At 36.6% G+C, this 24,324-nt stretch overlaps 1 protein-coding gene across 12 annotated transcripts in view; it reads left to right on the forward strand.

Annotated features, from left to right (window-relative positions):
• PTPRK (protein tyrosine phosphatase receptor type K) overlaps positions 1-24,324 on the forward strand; it is a 566,799-nt gene that overhangs the window by 496,616 nt on the left and 45,859 nt on the right. The gene's annotated exons all lie outside the window — the stretch shown is intronic.

A 24,324-nucleotide genomic window follows, 5' to 3' on the forward strand; every position in this document is an offset into this window, starting at 1 on the left:
AGTAAAACAAAAATTTATTTGAATGCAGTAATAGCAGACATATGCTGTTCTAAAATCCTCAGAAATCTGGCAGTGAAAACTGTGAAGATAGTTATGATCTCATGAAGTTTGAATATAGTGCTAAACTCTTTGGAATGATAGATTTGTCAGCTGAATTTTCATGCTCTAAATCTGACTTCAACAACTTTCACTTTCTGCCAAGACGTATCCATTATATCTCAGTATCTCCTGATATTCCCTAACAAAATCCACTGTCACGTGGATGGATCATGAGGTCAGGAGATCGAGACCATCCTGGCTAACACAGTGAAACCCCATTTCTACTGAAAATACAAAAAATTAGCCAGCCGTGGTGGGGTCTCCTGTAGTCCCAGCTACTTGGGAGGCTGAGGTAGGAGAATGGTGTGAACCCGGGAGGCACAGCTTGCAGTGAGCAGAGATTGTGCCACTGCACTCTAGACTGGGCGACAGAGCAAGATTCTGTCTCAAAAAAAAAAAAAAAAAAACAAAAAAACAAAACTTAGATCTGTCATTTGTGCCACCCTTATATTCCAAAATCAGTAATGTTTTTTCCAAGTTATTACTCAGGGAGTATAACCAACTAGAAAAAAAATTTAGAAATACTAGAAGCATGTTCTCCTAGATTTCCCACATCTATCCCTATCAAATTCCCAAAGAGCCCTTCACCTACCTTCCTATCAGCTATTCAGACATAAAAACAGCTGCTTTCTTCCTGGGAAGATTACATAATTTAGAACTGGCTTGGAGTATACCTCTGGGTTACCAAAAATGATTTTTAAAAAGTATCTGTCATTCAAGAAAATAAGATCTGGGGTCAGGTCCAGGCAGTGTTGTCCTGAGGGTGCTTTTCTTCTTCACGTGGCTGATGTTCCCGCAGTGACATATGATATAATATGCACTAAGCTGATATTGCTTCAGTAACCATGTCTATGTCTGTGACAGGTGCTACTGACTCCTTTCTTCATGTTATTGATCTAAAATATTTTTTAAAATGTAGAATCTACAAAACCTTGGAGGCCTTTCATCCTTGGAAGCTGGAATTACTGTATCTTTTCATCCTTCTTAAAGAGGGGAATTTTTCACCCTTATGGTTAAGTTGACTGTTCATATGCGATGTTTACTTGACTTTATATATCTAGTTACAATCAATGTATAGGCTGTTAACACATAATAAATACTGACTCATATATTTGATTTAAAATTTCCTGGATTATCTAAAATCAGAGTTTAGACACACTCCTAGAAGTGTGTCAAGCTGAAGCTATTAGAGCTGTGGCCTTTACAATCCTTTGACAGAATAACCCATCTCCTGTTGTCGATCTGGATCGCATAACTGGCAAAACTAGTGCAGGCAGCATGATTCTTCACACAGAACCAGATGCCAGAAAGAAGAAAACCACAAAGGGGCTGAAAAATACAGCACAGAGCCCAGCAGCAAGAGGGTAAGGTGGAAACCAACCAGCAGTGATTGGAAGGGAAGATTAAGTCAGGAGGCAGGGCTCTGAGGGCATCTGAAGGTGAGAGGCGGCAGCCGGAGGATGCCTCAGGAGTCTGCATTGTATAAGAAGCTGGACATTAGAGATAGGTCGCAGGTCAAAATCAGATAGATTTTTGAGATCAGAGCAGACACAGCAAACCAGAAGCACCTGAACTGTTCAAATAGTACCTGCCTTCCACAGGAAGTCCTTGCTGTTGTGACTGCGACTACACTGGTCCACTGAAACCTGTGACACTTGCAGCTTCGGAGCTTATGACAGCCGGAGGACCCTGACACCGGGTGAGGGTGTAGGAAAGACAGGACATGAGATTGAGGATGCTGACTCAGACAGGTCACTGGACCGTTCCAGTGTTTTTCTTACAGGGAAAGAGTATAGGAGGCAATGCATCTCTTTGTCTTTGTCACTTAAATTTTAGTGTTCTTTAAACTGTTCTAAATTAGTTCAAGATCTACAAATTGAACGCTAAAGAAGGGGGATAAATAAAGTCCAGCTCAAGCAGTTTTGATTGTAGAAATATTTGGAGGTATTTGGGTTGTTAGGGGAAAGGAGCATACTTAATTTTAAAACATGGATTTGGAGTTTAGTTATTTGCCATTTACTCATTAGTTACTTTCCTCCCCAACAATAACAACAAAAGATAATTACCCTAGTCTGTTCTTACATGGAACACTGAGAAATTTTATGTAGACATTGAAATTACTTCATCAGTTTCTTCTGTGAATGATTCATTTCACATTTCCCAGTCTTATGTAAATCACTCTGCAGCATTTATATAGCATTAGTGTCACACAATTTGTATCATTATTGAACATTTATTTTCTTTTCAAACAAAGTGCGAAGTGCCAGAGGACGGGAAATATATCTTTAGCTGCAGTTTGAAAGAAAATGTACCAAGCTTGGTGTCGGATGACCTAGGTTCTACAAAACAGTTGTGTACCCTTAGCCAAATCACCTGTTCAACTCTAGGTTGCCCAAACTATAAATACACTTGAATGAGTGATTTTCAAGAATATGAGGCGAAATGAAGTCAGAGCATTCAAGGCTGGGGTGTCTTATTTCTTTTTCAGCTACTGTGTCTGTGCTCTCAGTGTTTCATATATCGGGTTCCTATGTGTATCTTTTTTTAAAAATTTCTACTGCTAATAAAAGTTTCACAGATATGACGTTTCATTTGATTTAATCATTTTGTCTATCATGTCATTTAGTGTATTTTTTTGAATGTAGTAAGTGTCTAATAAATATTTGTTGGGGAAAAAATGAATGCTATGGTTCAATCATGCAATATTCAGATGTGCATAACCACTTCCATGTGAAAAGTTTAGTATAGGCTGTAGAGAATGACATTTTAGGCTTTTGAGGAGAATTATTTTTATGTCAGCTTGAAATTCTTCTTGAACTTGATTTCTGACTTGGAGGCAAAAAAGCAAGCCTGAGGTGCACAAGCTTTATACAGAGAATCAACTGCTTTTAAAAGAATAATCCAGCTGCAATCTGATCAGCCAGGTAGGGCTTGTTCTGTGGAAATGAAGAAGGCCTCCTTTTTCAGTCAGAGTCACGCATATAAAGGCTTTGATAAGATTAAAATAATCCAAGAAAGCAATTTCAAGATGCACAGCTAGAAACAGGAACTAAGAAATATCCATATCTTACAGGACACAGCTAAGGGAAGAATCGGGTTTTAAGGACCATCTACAGATAATGTCAAGATGTACAGATAAATATGAGCAACTGCTGATTGAGCTAGAAGCACTGCTGGTTAAGTTATAAATCTTGTGATTTTTACCCTTCAAAATGCCTCTTTCCTTGCCACTTTATATTTTTTTAAAGAGATGTTTATGTTATCACTTGGAGGTTGTGCTTTCCTGTGACTTTAGTCACCTTTGGTGCCCTGTCCAGATCCCTTTTACCAAGTCTGTAAAACCCCCAGTTTCCATCAGTGTTAGCTGCTAATGGCTCACAGCCCCGACTTCTCTTCAGAATCACTTGTGGCTGAAAAACATTTACTTTGCCCAAACCTTATGCACGTACCTCCCAACACTATCAGCTCATATCTGATGACTAACTGACATGGAGAATACAAAAGGCCAAGGCCCTCACTTCATGATTAGGTCAACTCTGGGGCAATTCATGCTCTAGAGCTCCCCATGACATCAGGCTGAAGTTAGACTTACACTAATACCACATTCTCACTTAGCTGCTTTCCCTTTCCTACCCTACTATCCTCTCTCCTTTTCACCTGACAACACTTCCTTAATAAATCATGTGCATCCAAATCCTTGTCTCAGGCTCTGCTTCTAGGAAACCTAACCTAACACATGAGAATTTTTTGAGAATAGATTCTTCCTTCTTTTATCTTTCATCTTCAATCTCCAGCACATCTGGATCATGATCCTTTACAAGTATTTTGAAGAGTAAGCAAAGTAGGAAATTTGGCTTTCATTTGGTGTGTTAGTTGGTCCTTGCATTGCTATAAAGCAATATGTGAGGCTGGATAATAATAATAATAATAATTATTATTATTATTATTATTTTGAGATGGAATCTCACTCTGTCACCCAGGCTGGAGTGTAGTGGAACTACAACCTCTGCCTCTTAGGTTCAAGTGATTCTTCTGCCTCGCCTCCCCACTAGCTGGGATTACAGGTGCCCGCCACCACGCCCAGCTAATTTTTGTGTTTTTTAGTAGAGATCGGGTTTCACCTTGTTAGCTAAGCTGGTCTTGAACTCCTGACCTCAAGTGATCCACCTGCCTCGGGCTCCCAGAGTACTGAGATTACAGGTGTGAGCTACTGCACCCAGTCAGAGACTGGGTAATTTATAAAGAAAAGAGGTTTAAATGACTCATGGTTCTGCAGGCTGTGAGGAAGTATAGTACTGGCATCTGCTTTTGGTGAGGGCCTCAGGGAGCTTACAATCATGGCAGAAGGTGAAGGGGAGCCATGTATCACATGGCAAGAGAGGGAGACAGGAGGGGGAAGGTCCCCACTCTTTAAACAACCAGATCTCACAAGAACACTCATTACTGTGAGGATGGCACCAAGGCCTTCATGAGAGAGCCAACCCCCAAAACCAAAAACCTCCCACCAAGTCCCATCTCCAGCATCATGGAATACATCTCAACATGAGATTTGGAGGGGACAAACATCCAAACTATATCCGTTGACCAAGAGCTGATCATGGAAGATGGATAGTTGAAGTCACAAGCAGTCCAGCACAATTCTAACCTTACCATGAATCTGAATTCTTAGCTCACTAAAGACTTAGGAACATGGCAGAATTGGGGAGTAGAATTATGGTCATGTAAAAATGGAGTCTGTTTAACATTGTAACCTTACATCAGAAACCATCAAAGCATCATATCAAACAAAAATATTGTTTTCACTTATGGAAAATACGAATATTAAATCAACACAATTTTGTTGCACACTTACTCTCTGCCTAGGCTGGGCATTGAGAAAATATTAAAAATATGTAGGATATGTTCTATACTCTCAAGAAGTTGTGAATAGTGAAAGAACCTGATAGATGAAGTAATAACTTCATGCAGTGTGCCTAAACATGAAATAGAATTCCATACAAAGTGACATTTAAATGGATAGAAGAACTGGAGACCATATCCACACTGGTAACAGCATGGGCAGAGGTGTGCAGTTAGACATGAAAATTAATGCAGTGTTCAAGAATATATTGAGGAGTTATTAAGAAATTAGGCTAAAATGTATGTGGATACAGATATGAGAAAGGGCTGTAAAACTCAAGATTGACTTTATCTTGAGAGCAGGGTGACAGCTATCAACAGTGATAATGCACTTTCTCTTCTATTTTAAAAATTAAAACAGGATAGTAACCTTAAAAGGTGTTCTGAAACAATATTCTAAACAACTGTTATCACTTTTGCTTTTCCTTTTATCAAGTGCTTACTTAAATATTTCTCATTATTGCAATGATTGTGACTTGTAATTATTTGTAGTTACTATTTTACCATGAGCTTTACCCACATTTTTATGTGTTTTAATTTTAAGTGGCTAAATATTATTATAAATAGTGTGTGCACTATAATTTACATTCCTCATTTTCATTTTCTCTGAAATCTTTGTAGGCTATTAAGCAGAACAATGATAGGAACATATCGAAGTTTTAGAAAAATGACATCTTAAAAGCTGCAGGTAGATTAGGATGAGTAGGACTTGGAGTCAGAAACTTCAATAAGGGAATGGCTGCAATATAGACTAGGAAAGAGGTGACACCAACCTGTCAGTGTCCTCATCTGTAAAAGAAGATACAGCTGGGTGCATTGGCTCATGCCTGTAATCCCAGCACTCTGGGAGGCCAAGGTGGGTAGATCACTTGAGGCCAGGAGTACAACACGAGCTTGGCCAACAGGGTGAAACTCCATCTCTATTGAAATTAAAAATTAGCCAGGCATGGTGGCACACACCTGTAGTCCCAGCTACTTGGGTGGCTGAGGTAGGAGAATTGCTTGAACCCAGAAGAAGGTTGCAGTAACCTGAGACTGCTCCACTGCACCACAGCCTCGGTGACAGAGCGAGACTCTGTCTCAAAATAAACAAATAAATAAAAATACAGCAAGCCTCATAGGTGCTTGTGAAAGCTAATTGAAATAATATATTAAAAGAGTTTGGCATTTACAAAACTCTGAAATGATCATTCATTTAACAGAGGAAGCTATGAACTTTTTTTTTTTTTTAAAGGGTCAGTTTGACTTTTAGGCACCTGATTTCCTGAAGGACTCTTTGAACTCTTTGAATGTGGGTACTGTTTTATGCATTTTCATGTGATAACTAACTGCCTGACTTACATTCTTGCCCAATATACATATTTCTTCAAATAATGAACTAATGAATTCCCAGGCAATAAATACCTTTTTGTTAAATGGACAAACAGTTCTGTTCAGTGGGAAACATGCTGGTAGAGTCTGCTTTTAAAGGAATTGCTGTATGCACTAAGAAATAATGAGGAATTAAAAAATACTTTGATCATAATATGGTGATAGGTATTTTCTTCTCTGGCCAGTGAAAGTGTGCGTTAGCTATGTACATTATGGGGCCAAACTAGTGATTGTTGCTAATTAGGAGATATGTGGTTCGGTCTATCAAGATTCCCAGTTTTCTGGGCACTGTGAGCTATAAGTCAAGTCATAAAAAATAGTGAAATGTCTTTTTCATATATAGCACTGAAATTGACTGGAGTTAATTATTTGTTTAATGTCTACCTCTCCTTCTAGACTACAGGCTGTGTCACACACCTCCCTCAGCATCTAGCACAACAAGTGGATTTAGTAATATTTATTAAATGGATTAAGAAATACAGAGTGAGTAAAATAGGACTCTGATTGGGAGTGTTGGGTCAACCACAATTTCGGTGTGATATATTCTACATATCACAGTGAGAAGGAAAATGATATAAAATGAATAATAGCCTCCTTAAAGTACTATACAAAAAGAATGCTTCTTATATATTTTCAAGATGATGTAATCTTGTCAAATATATAATATGTTACATGCTAGTACTTTCTTAATCCCTAATAGCAATACCAGTAATTGTATATTAAGTTCCTGCTATATGCCAAATACTTCTAGGTACTTTAAATGTGTATTCAGTAAACTTCAGAGCAAGCCTAGAGAGCAGAATTTAGTTATTTCACTGTAAAGATGAGAAAAGTGGGTCTCAAAAGAAGCAGATAACTTCTCCCAGATCACACAGTACTTTTTCTTGGTACCTGGAGTGATTTTCATCCCTCTTTCAAATGCAACCCTTTGGCCATTAGGAAGTAGCTATCACAACTGTATTTTTTTTTTTTAACTTAATGTAAGGGAAAGACCACTTTACACATATACAAATAGGAGAAAAGTAATGTTTGAACCAAGTTGCCAGGCCTTCTGCAGCTAGTGTTTACATGAGTGAGTAGAGAATTGTAAGAGGTTCTGATAGCAGTAAAAACAAATAACAAACAACGGAACATGAAGAGAAGATGTTGTCTACCAACATCTGTCAAATATGGCAGATGATCATCTTTGTCTTATTTTGTTCAGTGCCCCTCACTATCATCACTTAGGCCTCTCTCTCTCTTACCATTCAGATCTCTTGGAATTCTCTTAAATTTTAAAACCTATACCTTGAAAAATTCTGTTTAAAAATACATTGGAAAGCATATGGATTTTAGTAGGCTGAATAATGGCTACTGGAAGATACCATGTCCTAATCCCAATAAGCTGTAAATGTTACCTTTTAGGGAAAAGTGGTCTTTGCAAATGTGATTAACTAAAGGATCTTGACGAGGTAGATTATACTGGATTAACAGTGTGGGCCCTAAATCCAGTTCCATGTATCCTTACAAGAGCAAAGCAGTGGAAGATTTGACACACAGAGGAGGAGAAATCAGTGTGACCACGGAGGCAGAGACTGGAGTCATGTAACCCCAAGTCAAGGAATGCCAGCAGCACTGGTAACTGGAAAAGGCAAGGAATGAGTTCTCTTCTAGAGTCTGAGCAGCAAGAGTAACCCTACTGACACCTTGATTTTGCCCCAGTGATACTGCTTTGGGCGCCTCTAGTTCCCAGAACTGTAAGAGAATAAATGTGTGTGGTTTTTAGCCATCAAGTTGTGGCAGTTTTCTGCAGTGGCCATGAGGAACTAATACAGACATAGAAAATTATTTTATGACTTTTTCTCTTACATGCAGTTGTTTAGTCAGCATTTGATCTTATTAGAGCTAGATAGAACCAGGGTTTTCTAATCTACAAACCATTGATTTTCATCTTGATTTAAATGTGTTTACTTATTCCTCCTCTATAAGGTAGGACAGTTTTGCAAAAGACGTGTAAGAATGTGTTGTCTCCCTTCAGGTTCAGCCTAAAAAATCTTGATATAACAAAAGTTAGAGAAAACAATCTGTCTGAACCAGAGACTTTAGAATATGAATTCATACAAACTAATGAAGGAATACAAAACTCGGCCTCATAGGGAGAAAGTAGAGTGTCTTATGCAAATCTTTGTTGTCAGCCGCATTCCAACATGCAGAATGCAAAAGCCATGTTTCAGTTTGTTGAGGATTTGGAAATAGCTTGAGATAATCTTAATTTAAAAGGACTGGCAAATTCTTTCAGCTTTGTAGAATTTATTCCACATATGTCAAAGACACACTTCTTGTACTGCAAATTAAACTAGTAGTGTGTGATCTTAGTTGAAAAGGTAAACATTACAATTTACATTCTATTCTCTCATATTCATTCTTTTGGCACATGTTAATAAATTGCAAAACTGTATTGCTGATCCTGAAAAATCTAATGATAAATTCTAGGAATTATCAGTGATTAAAATATAGGCCTAGTTTGTTTTTGTTGTTGTTGTTGTTGTTGTTGTTGTTGTTGAGATGGAATCTTGGTTTGTTGCCCAGGCTGGTGTGCAGTGGCACGATGTCGGCTCACTGCAACCTCCGCCTCCTGCGAGATTGCAATTCTTCTGTCTCAGCCTCCCAGGTAGCTGGGATTATAGGTGCCTGCCACCATGCCCAGCTAATTTTTTGTATTTTTAGTAGAAATGGGGGTTGGCCAGGCTGGTCTTTAAATTCTGACCTCAAGTGATCTGCCCACCTCAGCCTCTCAAAGTACTGGGATTACAAGCATGAGCCACTGCGCCTGGCCATAGGTCTGGTTTTGTACTCTAAGAAAATGTCAAATTACTAATTTTCATGCTTAGTGCTAAATTTACATTTATCTTAAATGTAAACATGTAATAGGCAACCAGTAATTTTTTATTTTCCTTAAAAATGGTCCTGGTAAATAAGATAATTGATTCGTAAGATCATGGTTTGTTGATGCCATTGCAACATAATCTTATATTGAGAACATCATCTGTTACAGTGCAAGTAGTTGTGGCCATGTGCTTAGAATAGACTTAGTTATTAAAGTACATTGTGATATGATAGAATAAGATTTCTCCAGATGTTTACAAAGCTCTTACAAGGAATTATTTTAGTCTGTTTCTAAATTATTTTAGTGTGTTCATCTGGATTGAAATGTTATGTGCTTAAAGGATTGAGTTACTGTGATGACTTGGAATATTTAAGTAGCTTTGAATTGTGCGGGTATGTTAAATACCTGTTTGGGAAAGAAAAATAGTATGAGTGAACAGAGATTAAAATTTGTGAATTATCTGATTGCCCTAGAGATGTCTCTATTTGAGTTAAAAATAAGAGATTGGCTGGGTGTGGTGACTGACGCCTGTAATCCCAGCACTTGGGGAGGCCAAGGCAGGTGGATTGCTTGAACCCAGGAGTTCAAGACCAACCTGGACAACATGGAGAAACCTCATCTCTACCAAAAAAAAAAAAAAAAAAGAAAAGAAAAAAGAAAAATAAAGAAAAGAAAAGAAAGAGAAAGAGAAAGAAAACATTAGCCAGGCATAGTGGAATGTCCCTATAGTCCCAGCTACTCCATCGGCTGAGCTGGGAGGATCACTTGAGCCCAGGAGGGTGAGGCTGCACCGAGCCAAGATAATTCCACTGAACTCTAGCCCGGGAGACAGAGTGAGACCCTGTCTCAAAAAAATAAAATAAAATAAGGGATCGAATAGTCCTGTTTTAAAATAGGCTAGGTGAGAAATGATTGTTTGTTTTTTTGTTTTAATCATATTGTTTAAAAGAATACTTCCCAGTAGAGTTTTATTGGGAAATCATACCAAAATAAGGAACATGCTGGGGGCAAATTAAGTGGTGAAGAGAATCTGAACATTAAGAAGAAAAACCAGGCAACACCAGCTCCAGGGCAAAAGGAGAGTTGAAAAAATTAGGAGGGGCTGACACTGCCAATGTAGCATCCAGAGAGGTTTGATGAATAAAATTTGACTTTAGGGAGTTGTGAATTGAAGGTCAGAAGTGAGTTATGCGTAGAACAGGATTTTACATCAAAAAAACAGAGGAGTGGTATCTGAGGTCTGCTGCCCTCTAAAAAAAGAGTGTTGGTTACCACATCTCATTTAGGCCACCCAAATTCCCAACAGACTGGTGACCACTGATCTCAGATAGAGGTGCTTTGCCTTCTTTCCATTCCTAAATTGTAACACGAATATGGCTAGGCACCCATTTTGCTCTTGCCCAGGACTGGGTCTTTTCACTCGGCTGTGCCGAATGAGCAGAAACTTTTATTATTTCTGAGGCATGTTGCCTAGAAGACTAATCTTTATGCTTGCAAATCTGAAGGAATTATTATCTTGCAAAAAACTAATAAGAAAAACAGAGTAAGGTCTGTCATTTCACCTGATTCTTGTAACTTCAGCTTGAAGTTTCTAATTTCAAGAAAATTAGAAATCACTCTTCAGCTAAGATTTGGGGAAAACTGTTAATAGTCACATGTGATGTTATTAACAATTTATTGGATAGCTTTATGGATCCTGTTTCTCAAATTATACTTGGTTTTACAGATTTTAGCCTTTGGTTTGACTCTTCTTTTGCCCCATTTTTCTTGGCTGCTCCAGCTCCACTGCTGAGTTCACTACAGGTCAAAGAAGTGTTCAATATTTTTAAATCAGAAAATGCGGTGAGGATGGGATTTTGTAATTTAGGTTTTTAATCTCTGTATCTGAGCATTTTGGTTCATGCAGTGATCCCAAGTAGCTGAGGTGAGCCAGGCTGCAGTATCTTAACCTACTAAGTATGTGTAAACTTGATAGAGAACACAATTTTCCTTTAAATATCTTAGCTCTCTAGTCTCCCAAATTGTGAAAACATATTGGGGGCAGATTGTAAAAGAAATATGTTCATAAAATATAAATTCAGTGATATCCATGGAAAGAGCAAACTCAGAGTGAGGCAGATGGAAGAGGAATAACTCGGATCATCCAGGTGGGTTAGGTGTTCCAGGAAATACCGAGGAGCCCCAGGCAGCTGTGTGCTCTGGCAATACTGGAGGACAGTGCCTCAGTGATCTCTTCAAAATCAATGAAGATTTTTCCTTTACTCCGTAAGCTAGGGGTCACTGACAGTAGTTGGATTCATTTGGAGTGAGGTGCATAGAAACTGGCTTTTAGGAATTCAAAACTCTACGTGGAATATGTGAACCACTTGGATTCAGTGCATTTGAAAATAATCGAAAAAGTAAATACACTAAAAGTCAAAGAAAAATGAAGTCACTTGCTTAAAGGTTGCTGAGTATTAGATTTTAAGAGAAGAAATGTAGGGGAACAAAAGTTTTCATGGCAAAAAGACAAAACAAGCACCACTCTGTCCCCCCACCTTCCAGCCCTGCTACCAACACACACTGTTTTATGAAGTGGTCGCAGGAGAATCTGAAGCAGCCATAAAAAAGAAAGGAGGATGAGAGATCCAACTGTGCCACTAACAGGCACTTAATTTCTTCTGAGAACTAATTTATACCAACTACTCTAGCTTTTGAAATAGCAGGCAAAAGCCAATTTGCATTTACGTTGTAAAACTCTGTTTTCCAAACAGTGGCATACAGAATGTTGGTGGTCTAATCTCTAATGTAAGCGAGGGATTTGGGGATTAAATATTTTCTGAATTCTTACTCTTTGCTAGAGAGTCAAGATAGGTGCTGGTATGTACCCTCCGAGAGGAAATAAATGGAAAACACAAAGGAAACAAACCTTTATAAGCTTTCTTCAACATGATCTCATATAATCCTTAGAATATATATGAAAGAATATTACTACTCCATTTTATAGACAAAGAAACTGATATTCAAGTTATGTAAGTTCCCCAAGTCTATACATTGGTGAATGGTGACTTCAGAAAGCCTTGCTCCTTCTAAAACTCCAGCCTACCTCTATTAGGCTGTGATTTAGAGTTCAAATGAGAAATACAGCCAACAAGTGCATAGAAATTCCGAAGACCCTTGGGGGATTGAGGGCTGGAAAAGGCTTTGTGGAAGAGATGAAACTTTCTTATTAAAAGGGTCCAATTTAGACAAGGGGAAGATGTTGCGTATAAAAAGGTTGATTATCTAGAATTGGACAACCTACAGCCCATTGAAGTATTTTGGATGTAAGCGTTTGTTAGATACTTTGAGAATTAGAAATTGTGAAATGTAGTTATTAGATAATTTTAGACAACCAAGAATCATTTAAAAATAAGGCTCCCATCTTTTCATTCACTCAAGGCCAAAAAACATTTTAGGATTAAAAACCAATCTCAAACTCTAAAATATTTATTAATAATTTAGACTTTATACTAAATTATCTTGGAAAAGCTAGAGCTCAACTAAAATCATTTTTTAAAATCTGGTTCATCTGTTTAATATTAAGGCAGTCTCTAATTTAGTAAATAAACACCTCTGAAAATTGCAGTGCAACCTCTATTAATGTGATTTAAACCATGTTGTATGTTTTCCTGAGATATGCCAGATTAATGAATTATCGAAGGCTTGGTGGAAAATGACCTGCTCAAAATGAAAATGGAATTCATAACTAAAATCATCCCAAAAAACAGCTAGTCTTAACCCTTCATTTTGTAAATAAGATCAGTGGGAATAGGTTAAAAAGTAGACCATCTTTGCTATTTTAGATCACATCACATTCTTATAATTTGAGCACTAGTAAAGGTTTTATTTGCTTTCTATTTCTTTCTCTAATATTCAAATGTGATTTTGTTCCTGTTTGTACTTTGAATGGCATGTTTGGATGACTGGCCCAGATCTGGCATTCTGAGTTTGTGCCAACAAAAATGTCAAGTGCATTTGCCTTTTAATTACATACAGTGCCTGGATTTTAATATTTTAGATTTTTCCCTGAAGAAGAGACTTTTCTGGTCCTGTAGTTTGTGGAAGGGAAAAAATATCACTGACATTATTATGAAGCTTTTTCCCCTAACATCTCCATATATCCACATTTATCATTTCAGAACAATTTAACTTTGGGTCAGGTTTAGTTGTTCCGTAGCCTACTTTCCTATAAACACTATGTTCAGATATATAATTCCGCACTGTTTGAACTTTTTTCTCTTAATTCCCATTAATGTTCAGCTCAGCTTGTTTTACTCTTAATAGGCCATTACTACTTGGATGTCACACATGTAATAATCAGTATGTAGAGGTGTAGTTTCTTGTGATTTACACTCCTTTCCTTCCTTTACGTTTGGCATAAATGTGAACCAGCTCATTATTTTCCAGGGTATTTCTTTTTTACTTCCCCAAATAAAATTTTATTTTCATCCTATTGTTATTCTCTGACTTTTGTTATTTCAGGTGGGCAAAAAATTCTTATTTGTCAATTAAACAACTCCATAATCACTGAACTCCCTTTAGCACCTACTACATAGACAAGGCACTTAAAGCATTTTTGCTTTTGAGATGATACAGTTCCTCAACTTAGTAAAAAAAAAACCACACACACACCACCTACCTCCATGTCTTCTTCAGAAAGGTCTTCTCTCAGCTCCAAATCTAACACAGTCACCAAGGCACTCTACCTTATCCTTCTATTTTAATCCTCAGTATAGAACTCCTCACTATCAGGTGATCCTTGTTTACTTGTCTGTCATTTACTAGACAACACAGACATGTAAACTGCACAAGAGTGGAAATATTCTCTGTTTTGTTCAGCAATGATTCTTTAAACCCTAGAAGTGTGCCAGGCACATGCCAGGGACACCAAATAATTTATTTAATTAACGAAAGGAAGGTAACAAAAAAAGTAAATGTTTTCTTTGTGGGTTTAAGATGGGGCACGGAACACTTATTTTTTTTTTCTTTTTGCTTCTAAGGCTTCCTCTTAGAACCCTCCCAGATTCCATTCATTCATCTATCCATTTAAGTCTGCTTTTATTTCTCCCCAAAAGGATTTGATGTGACTGACTGCCAATTTATGTGTATTTATATCTCCCCAACTTTTCCTTTCTTTTTCTTAGGTAGTAGTTGAGGTTGACACCTCTATTGTATCCTCTACTTCACCTCCGTGTTTTGAAAAGGCAATGTTAAAAATTACTCCTAATATAGGTAGCTAATCACATTTCTCCCAAGTGAAAGTGCCAGATGGGAGTCAGGAAGCATGGGCTGTATTTTTAATTGTGTCAGAAGTTAATGCTAGAATTATGAAAAAACCACTTCCCTCTCCTGAGTTTGTCTTTCTTTATTTGAAAACCACAGTTGGACTTTTTTGTTGAATGATTCTAAGAAATGATTTAGGATGTCAACAAATCAGATACAAATTCATCCCCCTATGGAGGAGCCTTATCTGTGCCTCTTCTGTAATACTAGTAGCCATGGTATGTATTGCAGTATTCTGCTAATAAGTACAGTCATTTGAGTAATTACCATGTTCTTCTAGTTTATACAATCTCTAAAGTAAGAACACTTGTTCATCTTTCTGGTTTTTTAGCCTAGTACAGTGTTTTATAACCATCAGATATTCAACAAATACCTACTAAATGATAAATAATAACAGATTCTTGTCTCCGTATTTTTAGAAAGTACACTTCCCTCCATCTATTGCTGCTTCTGTGATGCTATAATACTTATGGTGCAGAAATCCAGATTTAGAAAGAGAACTTTATCCGAATCTGTTTATACATTCCCTAATACTTACTGAGACTTCATAAAGTACCAAATATTGTCCTTAGCACTTTACATGTTTCAGTACATTTAATCTTTGAGTCAATCTAGAAGGTAGACTCAATCTCCATTTTACCAATAAGAAAAGTGAGGAGCAGTGGTTAACTTACCTAAGGTCAACTTGTGACAAAGCTGGAATTCAAACTCTGATTGATGGTTTTGTTTTATCAAAAAAAAATTTAAGGCCACCTGATGAGAATGTTCACTATTCGTGTTTTTCCAGAGATGATTGAAGCTCTTTACCAATTGATGCTATGAAGAGCAGAATTTTTCTCTTAAAGAATGCTGTAGATTTTATGTTAGTTCAGTTAACCCTAGCATTAATGTATTTGTTTCAAAAAAATTTTTAAACTTTAAACAGTATATTATAGTTGATAGATGCTCTTATATAAGTAACATACCTTGACAAATTATGAGCATTTTTCATATTTTACCTACTCATTGGACAAATATATATTAAAAGTTAACAATATATTGGTAATTATGTAAAAATCATTAGCCATAAAGACATGAATGAGATTATATCTTTGCCCTCGATTTGCTCCAGACTTAGTGTGAGTTGTAGACTTGCTGAGAAATACTTGCAATACAATTTTTATTTGGGTTATGGGAAAATAATTGACTGGTGTTTAGAGGTGAGAGGGTAATTAAGGGAAAGGTGTTAGGAAAACTAAAGAACATAAAAGCCCATGATCCGTCTTCCCATTTTGGAAGTCTGGCAAATTAAGTTCTCAGAGGACCTCTGCAGAACAGTCCTACCCTGGATAGGACACATCTTTGGATACATTACTGGACTTACAGTGGCTGGTGGAGATATCTCAGGACCCACTATTCTGCTCTCTCCCTCTCTCTCTCTCTCTCTATATATATATATATAGAGAGAGAGAGAGAAATATATTTTATATATATATATATATATGCGCCAACCTCATTTAAATTATATCTTACCACTTTGTATTCTCAGCCTTCTTGATTTTTGTCACTTGAGCAGTAGTATATATGTATATATATATATATATATATATAGAGAGAGAGAGAGAGAGAGAGGGAGAGAAGGAGAGAGAGAGAGCTGAAAACAGTGAGCAACAGGCAGAAAGAGAGGTTGGTAATCCCTGAAGGGGGATGCTAAAACTATATTGCCCTTGAGACTTTTATCTTCAGACTGGTAGTAAGAGTGTTGCCCAGCCTGGGACTCCCATATGGAGCTGGCAGAGTTGGTCTGAGGTATGGGACACCTCATGGCTACTGGTAGGAGATGTAAATTATCTTTGAGATGAAAGCATGATCAATTTAGGCCTGCAGGGTTCCCACAGACTAACATAAAGCAATTAACTCACAATCAAAGGTCACCAAGCATTCTTGAAAGTAACTCACTGTGAAAGTTAGCAGAAACAACAGATATAAATCCTCAAAAAAACTGCAGGTATTGAGATTGTCAAATACAAATAGCCTTGTACAAAACCTCTAAAGAAATAAAGTGCAAATCATAAAGATTAACAAGGTGCTACCAGGAATAACTAAACACAGAACTGTTTAACAAGAACCAAATGGAACTTGTAGGAAGGGAAAGCATAATTGTTCAAATTTAAAAATAACTCTTTGGATAGACTTAATAGCAGATTGGGCAAAATGAAGAGATAATTTATTAGCTAGAGTTTAAATCTGAAGAAGTTACCCAGAACAAAACAGAAAAAAGGGCTAAGATGCTCAAGAAGAAGAGAACTAGGCCTGGGGATATCTCCATCATATATACAATATATTACAGAACTATAGTAATTGAAATCATGTACTTCAGCACAGAATAGTTTATTTCCTCTAAGAATATAATGGAAAATCCAGAAAGTGACTCATGTACTTATGTAATTTTGATATAGGACAGAAGTGGCTGTGTAGATCATTGGATCAATTCAAAAGTTATGCACAGGTAACTGGATATGTATGTAAGGAGGGAGGAGGACCTGAAACAGCTTTCTACTATACATCTTGGACTCTTTTAAAACTTTCAAATAAAAAAGAGGATTTTTTAAAAACTCAGGTTTGAAGGGGACTTCTTAAAGAATAGACCCTAACCATAAAAAAGATTGATATATTTGACTTCATTAAAATTAATAACTGTTATTCATACCATAAGTAAAGTGGGAAGAAAAGCAACTGATGGCTTTCAGGACACATTACCCCAAAATATGGCATCTTAGCATACTGAATATTTTAACCTGAAAAAAATTTGAAAAAGTGACAGAAACAGGAAGATCTCTCTGACCTTCCCTTGAAACAGATCATAAGACCCTCATATGAGAAGTGTCCTCCTTATAACTACAGGAAAAAAAAAAAAAAAAAAAAAAAAAAAAAAAGCACCCTTCTTTCCAAAGATAAGGGACACAGAGAAGAATCTGAACAAACAGGCCTTGCTAAGTTTTCTGCGGTTTACTGTACTAGCTCATACTCTTTACCCTGTCATCGTCCTTTATAATGTCAGCCTTCATCAAACCTACTAGAAAAACACTCGGGTTTAACTGTTGCATTAGTTCTTCATTTCCTTATGAAGTCTACCATGTCTTGTAAAACTTATATTAATAAATTTGTATTTTTCTCTTCTTAATCTGTCTTTTGTAATAGAGGTCCTAGCCATGAACTCTTAACATCTTGAAAGGAAAAGATGGTTTTCATCCCTTATGCCGTCTGATAGGAGAAGATATTTGTAATACAAATTTCAGTCAAAGCTATATACTGAACATTTCAGAGAAAAAAACAGGTAGAGATATTTCAAGTATCTCAAAAAGTCATTTTAGTAGTAATCAAATATGTATTACATATCATTTTCTACTGCTCAAGTAGAAAATCAAGAAGGCTGAGAATACAAAGTGGTAAGATATAATTTAATATAATTTAAATGGGGTTGGCCTACACTACTGTGGTAAGATATAACTTAAATGGGGTTGGCATACAATGCTGGTGGGTATATAAATTGGTAACAGTTTGGTGTATTATCTTGTAAAGTTTAATATTTACAATCTTTGTTTCATCAAAATGAGCTGGATACAACCCAAGGACCATAGTTTGCCAACTCCTAAAATGGAGTAAACAGTATTTGAGAAATGGTGGAAGGATTTTAATGATAAGAGTATATGAATGGAAGTGTCTCAGAAGACGAGGTTGAAAATGTTGATTGGAGCCTGCTTGTGAAAGGCCTTATGTGTCATAACTTTTGCCTTTTCCTCTTGAATGTAAAGCAATGTAGTCATTTCTTCACATTTACATTTTAGAAAACTCATCCAACTAGCAATATATAGGACAAATCTGAGGTAGTCAACATGGGAAGCAGGAGGACTAGTGAAAAAACAAGATTGGGTCCTGAAGGCAGTCGAAGGTGAGGTGGAGAATTCAGAACCAGTTTCAGAGAGAACTAAGGAGATAGAATCAACTGCGTTTAAGAAGTAAGACAGTACACTAATGCTGTATTTTACCTAATTGAATGAATTTAATGGGAAACTTCATGAAAAATTAATATGCACATTAAAATATTTCTTCTTCATTACTATGAAACAATAATATTTTACATGTTTTTTACCATTATATACATTCCTAAAACATACTTATTTTATTGCTTTCTTAAAACATATTTCTGTCACTTCAGAATTTTATATAGCATTTTGAGCTGTGTTTTTAAAACCAAAACTAATTTAGAGACTCTTAAGACTAGAAGATGCCTTTAGCAGTGTAAAATTAATTTCCAATATCTTCAATATTAATCTGTAATTTTATTTCTTAGTTGTTTAAAGTCTTCATATACTTTTGCACTATTTTCCACATCGGAAATATTTGGGTCGCATCCATATCATTATTAAAGGAGAATAAATTATTTTCCAATTTACTGTTAAAGCACATGGCATTTAGCTGCTCTCTTTTCTCTCCAATAAAATCTCTGGTAGACCCTGTTTTAGTCAGTGATCTAATACTGGGCAAGTTTCATAAGATCACATGCGATGAGGAAGCCAGATTACTTAAAAGGATCATTGAGTTAAATAATACATACTTCAAGACGCCCATAAGGTTTAGGCTTCCACTGTGGCAGCCTGTGATACAAATAACACGTACTTTACACAACCTGTCATTGTATATTTATATAATAGGGAGCTAAGATTTTTTTAAAAGCTGTTTTTCGATAATTTCATTTTTCCTATTCATAGTTTTTCATTTCTATATAATAGACCCAAAGAACTGACATCTAGGTTATCTCTACCTAGAGCAGCAGCATCTACTCCTATTTCTACTATCCCATGTGTTTTAGTTTACAGAAACCTTTCACACCATTATGTTACTTGATATTCCTAAAAGCTACACAAGATGGGTAATGTTATTAATTTTATTTTATCGATGAAGGCATTCACTCTAAAAGATTCTCACTTGCTCATTGTCACACAACAGATAAGAGAATGAGATAAGAATCAAAACAGGGTCTTGCTGATCCAATCCCTTGTGCTTTCGGTGACACTGGACTTTTCTTGCACATTGGTTTGGCGATAGGTGGTGACAGATGGTGGAAACGGTTAGCTCTATAAAGGAATGTAACAAAGGGCCTTGAAATTTCCAGAGACAACTCAAAAATGTTTGTGTCAAGTTCACCTTATGTTAATATCCACAACAGTAAGAGATTTGTCTGATCAGAGACATCCTTGTGTTTTTTAAGGAGATAACTGATTTTCTATATGCCAATACAACCTACCTTAGGCAGGCTTACTGGCATTCTTTCATTTATTCAACTAATATTTTCTGTTGTATTGCTCCTTTTTAGGTCCTACTAGAAATTCAATGGTGAGAAAAATAAATGTGGTTTCCGCTTTCATGGGCTTTACCTTAACAGCAATGGGAAGCTATTGGAGGGCTCTAATCAGTGCAGTGATATGATACAGTTGAAATCCTAGAAAATACTTGTGCTACAATGTGGGTTTTGAGGTGGAATAGGCAAACAGTATATTCAGAGATTAAACATAGGTGGCTGCTGTGTGATCTGGCTGAGAGATGATACTGATCTGAGTGAAGGTAGTAGCAGTGGGGATGGGAAAAGTGAAGATAAATAATATTTAGGAAGTAGTAATTTTGTAACTAATTGTGTAAGAAAGTGACTGTGCATTCCAGTTTGCCCAAGATAATTCCAGTTTTTGTTTTCCTTCAAAAACATCCCAATTTGAATGATAAATGTTAATCCTAGAGATAAGCAAAGTGGAGGATTCAAGAATGATGCATACATTTCTGGCTTGAAGAACTGTATGAATAGTTTGCCATTTACTGAAAGTGGATACACTTGAAAAAGAACTGGCATGAGATAAGATTATGAGTTCAGGTTGGACATGGTGTGCTTAAGGTGACTGTCATACATTGACCTGAAGACATATTAATCACATGACTCCTTGGGTCAGGAATTTGGGTTGCAACTTTCAGTCAGAGATACATCGATTAGAGAGTGATCAGGTATCAGGACGGTAACTAAAGAGATGAAAATGGTTAAGATCACCAAGCCAAAAAGTATGGAACACAGTGTCAAGAGGCATAGGTCCCTGAGGAACTCAAAGGGGCACCTATTTTTAAGGGATGAGCAAACAAAAATCTGGAGGGGAGAGACCAGAGTCCAAGAAAACTAGGAGGTACCCAAGTTCATGGAAGTCCCAGAAAAAGGGTATTGCAAGAAAGAGGGAGTAGACAGGAATGTCACATGCTATTAAGAGGTCACATAAAATAAGAATAGAAAAGTACACATTGAATTCAGAAACTAGCAAGTCATTAGAAACATTGGTTGTGGTGGTTTGGTGTGGATGGGGACATAGCCTGCTGGTAGGATTTTAAAGAATGATTGGGACATGAGTGGGAACAGTTTCTCAGATCTATAACTGAGAAAGGAAGAAAGCGCTAATGAAATACCAGGAGTATTTGCAGAATTTGAGTGACAATAATATATCTGAAGACACCATAAGATTACTTAATACATTGTACTTAGAGGCTTCTATCTCTAATGTCCATTATGAAAGTAGAAGAATGAATTTGTCTAATCACAGCTATTAAAATAGTTATAATTTTTAAGGTAAATTTGTGTGACTTTAAAGCTTTTTAAGTACTGGGAGCAAGGACACAATTGATGACGTCACTTTAGCTATTTTTGCCCCCCAAAATGCATTCTAGAAATTTGTTCAATGAAAATAAAATTGTGCCTTAGTTTTTTTTCTCACTATACGAAGAATTATGCTGCTCTTGGCTTCTGAACCCTGGGGATTCCTTATATGTTCTGTGATAGATTAAAAAAAGGTAAAGATTTATGGTCAAGGAAAACGTGAAAAAGGTGCTCCACATTGTCTTTGTGTATGTGCATAAGTTACAAACAGAAATCAGGGGCCCCACCACTATTAATAGCTTTTTGCTCTCTTTGAAGAAAATGGAAAATGCTCACTTAGGGGCTACTGGTTGTATTTCCTTTAATGAATCTTCTAAGCTTGAATGATTTTAAATAGGATATTTATGTTCCCCGATTATAGCAGGCCAAGAACTTTAAAAGATACATGTGATTAAAATATCCAAACTAATAAATCTATACAGACATATTTAGTGAAAACTACTGTTCATGGTAGTAATAGTAATGATAATAATAAATGCCACCGCTAAAGACTTTGAGGAGAACTCACAATTAAGGAAAACAACCACCAAATCACATGTACTTGGAGAATTTGATTAGACTTCTATACTTCAGTTTAATAATTATGTTGAAGATTAGTGAACAACTCTTGGCACAAGAATTGTCATCATGACAGACAGGCAGCCTTACCCAACTCAAATAAATAACTTAATGGGCTTTTTTTCCTTCATTAACCACATGGTAAATGTGAATTGAAGTCCAGTCTTTAACAAAAACATATAGACTATGACTTTAAAGTAATATCTCTGATTTGCATAATAGATTATGAAAGTCTCAATGCTTTGTACTCTTGGTGCACTTGCAAGCGTTTATGCTAAAAAAGTTACTTCCAGATTTGGCTTTTTATTTCTGGAAATATGTTTACATGAATTCATTAACCTATCTGTATTACTTGTAAGACCTTAAAAATTTCTTCATCCCCTAACTTTGAAATTGTTTGACCCATCACCCTCATGTCAGTTTTGTTATTTTATTACTAAATCTAGGTAGTAGTATTAAAGCTACTGCTCTTACTTCATGATGATAGTTTATATTTGCACCTACATAATTATATATATTATATTTGTACCCATATACATTATCTGCTTCTGGTGGGGAAGAAGCATCTCTGAAGATTTTTGTAAAATGTAGCATATGCCACTCATAGTATAATATATTTAGAAAATTATACCATAATAGCACGTATTTTATTTTAACTGTTATGAAAAATGCTGACCTCATTAAGCAAGAACTGCTCTTCCAGAGAATTTTCAGAAACATTTGATTCTATAACTCAGATATGTCAGAAAATCACTAAGGGATCATTATCATTAGCCCCTGAAAGCCAAGTGTCTCACAGAACCTGAAGAAAGTAGTCTTTGATTAGTGAATAATGATGATTTGTTGCATGGACTAAGACTTTTTTTCTAGTGATTTCTACATCAAACATTCTGTTTCTCTTCCTATTTGAAGTAGTATCTCTGCCAAACCAATGTAATTTAAGAGTTACAAGCAATGACTATGTTCCTTTTAGGTTTTTTCATTCAACTTTGTAACATATTCCACCTGTTTTCAATAGCTACATATATAGAGATATAGATATATGTATTTATTTCTAAAGTTGCCCTGGAAAGGAAAAGATCTCTAACATATTTACTACATATTTTGGTAAACTGAACCATAAAATAATTTGAAAGCCTTGAGGTACCTCTGTTCATAATTATGAGGTTAGAAATTCCCTACAGCCAGAATATATGGCAAGTGTCAAGTCAGAAAGGGAATCTTCCTTAGTTTCCCAAAATATACCAGCCAAAGGCTTGCTTTTTCAGCTTGAGAATAATAGTTACCAAATCTAGTCTATGGAGAAGTTTTCATGCAATTGAAATAAGATAAATTAAGACAGTTATAGTGAATCGTTTTACAAAGTTAACGGTTTGTAACTATGTCTTTCTCACCGGTTTAGCTTTAAATTACCATTTTATATAACAATATTTACATTAGATCTATTTATTCTGTCAGATTTCTTACTTTGAGAAATTGTTAACCTCAACAGTCTCCTTTTGGCAGAATCTGTGGCTGGTGGGAAAAGTGGAGCAGATACTTGGATGTATAGAACTATGGGTTGGGGGAGTGTAGAGAAGCCAAGAGGAGAAGGTAAAGAAGAAAGGATCAGTAAGGCCGGGCGCGGTGGCTCAAGCCTGTAATCCCAGCACTTTGGGAGGCCGAGACGGACGGATCACGAGGTCAGGAGATCGAGACCATCCTGGCTAACACGGTGAAACCCCGTCTCTATTAAGAAATACAAAAAAAAACTAGCCGGGCGAGGTGGCGGGCGCCTGTAGTCCCAGCTACTCGGGAGGCTGAGGCCGGAGAATGGCGCGAACCCGGGAGGCGGAGCTTGCAGTGAGCTGAGTGAGATCCGGCCACTGCACTCCAGCCTGGGTGACAGAGCGAGACTCCGTCTCAAAAAAAAAAAAAAAAAAGAAGAAAGGATCAGAATGTAGACAAATGGTTCATTTTTAAGAGCTAGTTAACAAATTGTCCATTGGAAAGATACGAGGTTAGGTTTAGAGATTTCTTTGTGTGTCTGTTCATGTGGACACCATCTCTTGACTCCAAGTGTAAGGCGCTGTGCTGGGTGCTTCAAGGCAGTTTCCCAAATGTGTCTAATCCTGCGAATCACCTGGACTCTTGTTACACCAATTTTTAGCAGTAGGAGCCATGGATCTGGAAACATTGAGAAATTGTGTGTTAAAAGACAGAAGATATATTAGATTTTTTCTTTGCTCTTGAGCAATTTATAAACTATCCTTATCTCTCTAAGCCTCAGTTCCTTTATCGATAAAGTGTAGGTAGTAATACTTTCCTTGTCAATTTTCAAGGTAAATGAGGTAAAAGGAAAATGTCCTCAGAGAGTTACCGGGGCTTGTAAAGGAGTTAAAGTTTATAATTTTAATTGATTGTGTGTATGATGAGTAGTCAGATGGTTTTGAGGAAGAAAGGATGTTAGGGCATACAAAGAAGTTTTTAAAAATAATCATCTTCTCCAAGTTGTTTCCCA

Source organism: Macaca thibetana, chromosome 4, assembly GCF_024542745.1.
Source record: "Macaca thibetana thibetana isolate TM-01 chromosome 4, ASM2454274v1, whole genome shotgun sequence".
Taxonomy (NCBI): domain Eukaryota; kingdom Metazoa; phylum Chordata; class Mammalia; order Primates; family Cercopithecidae; genus Macaca; species Macaca thibetana.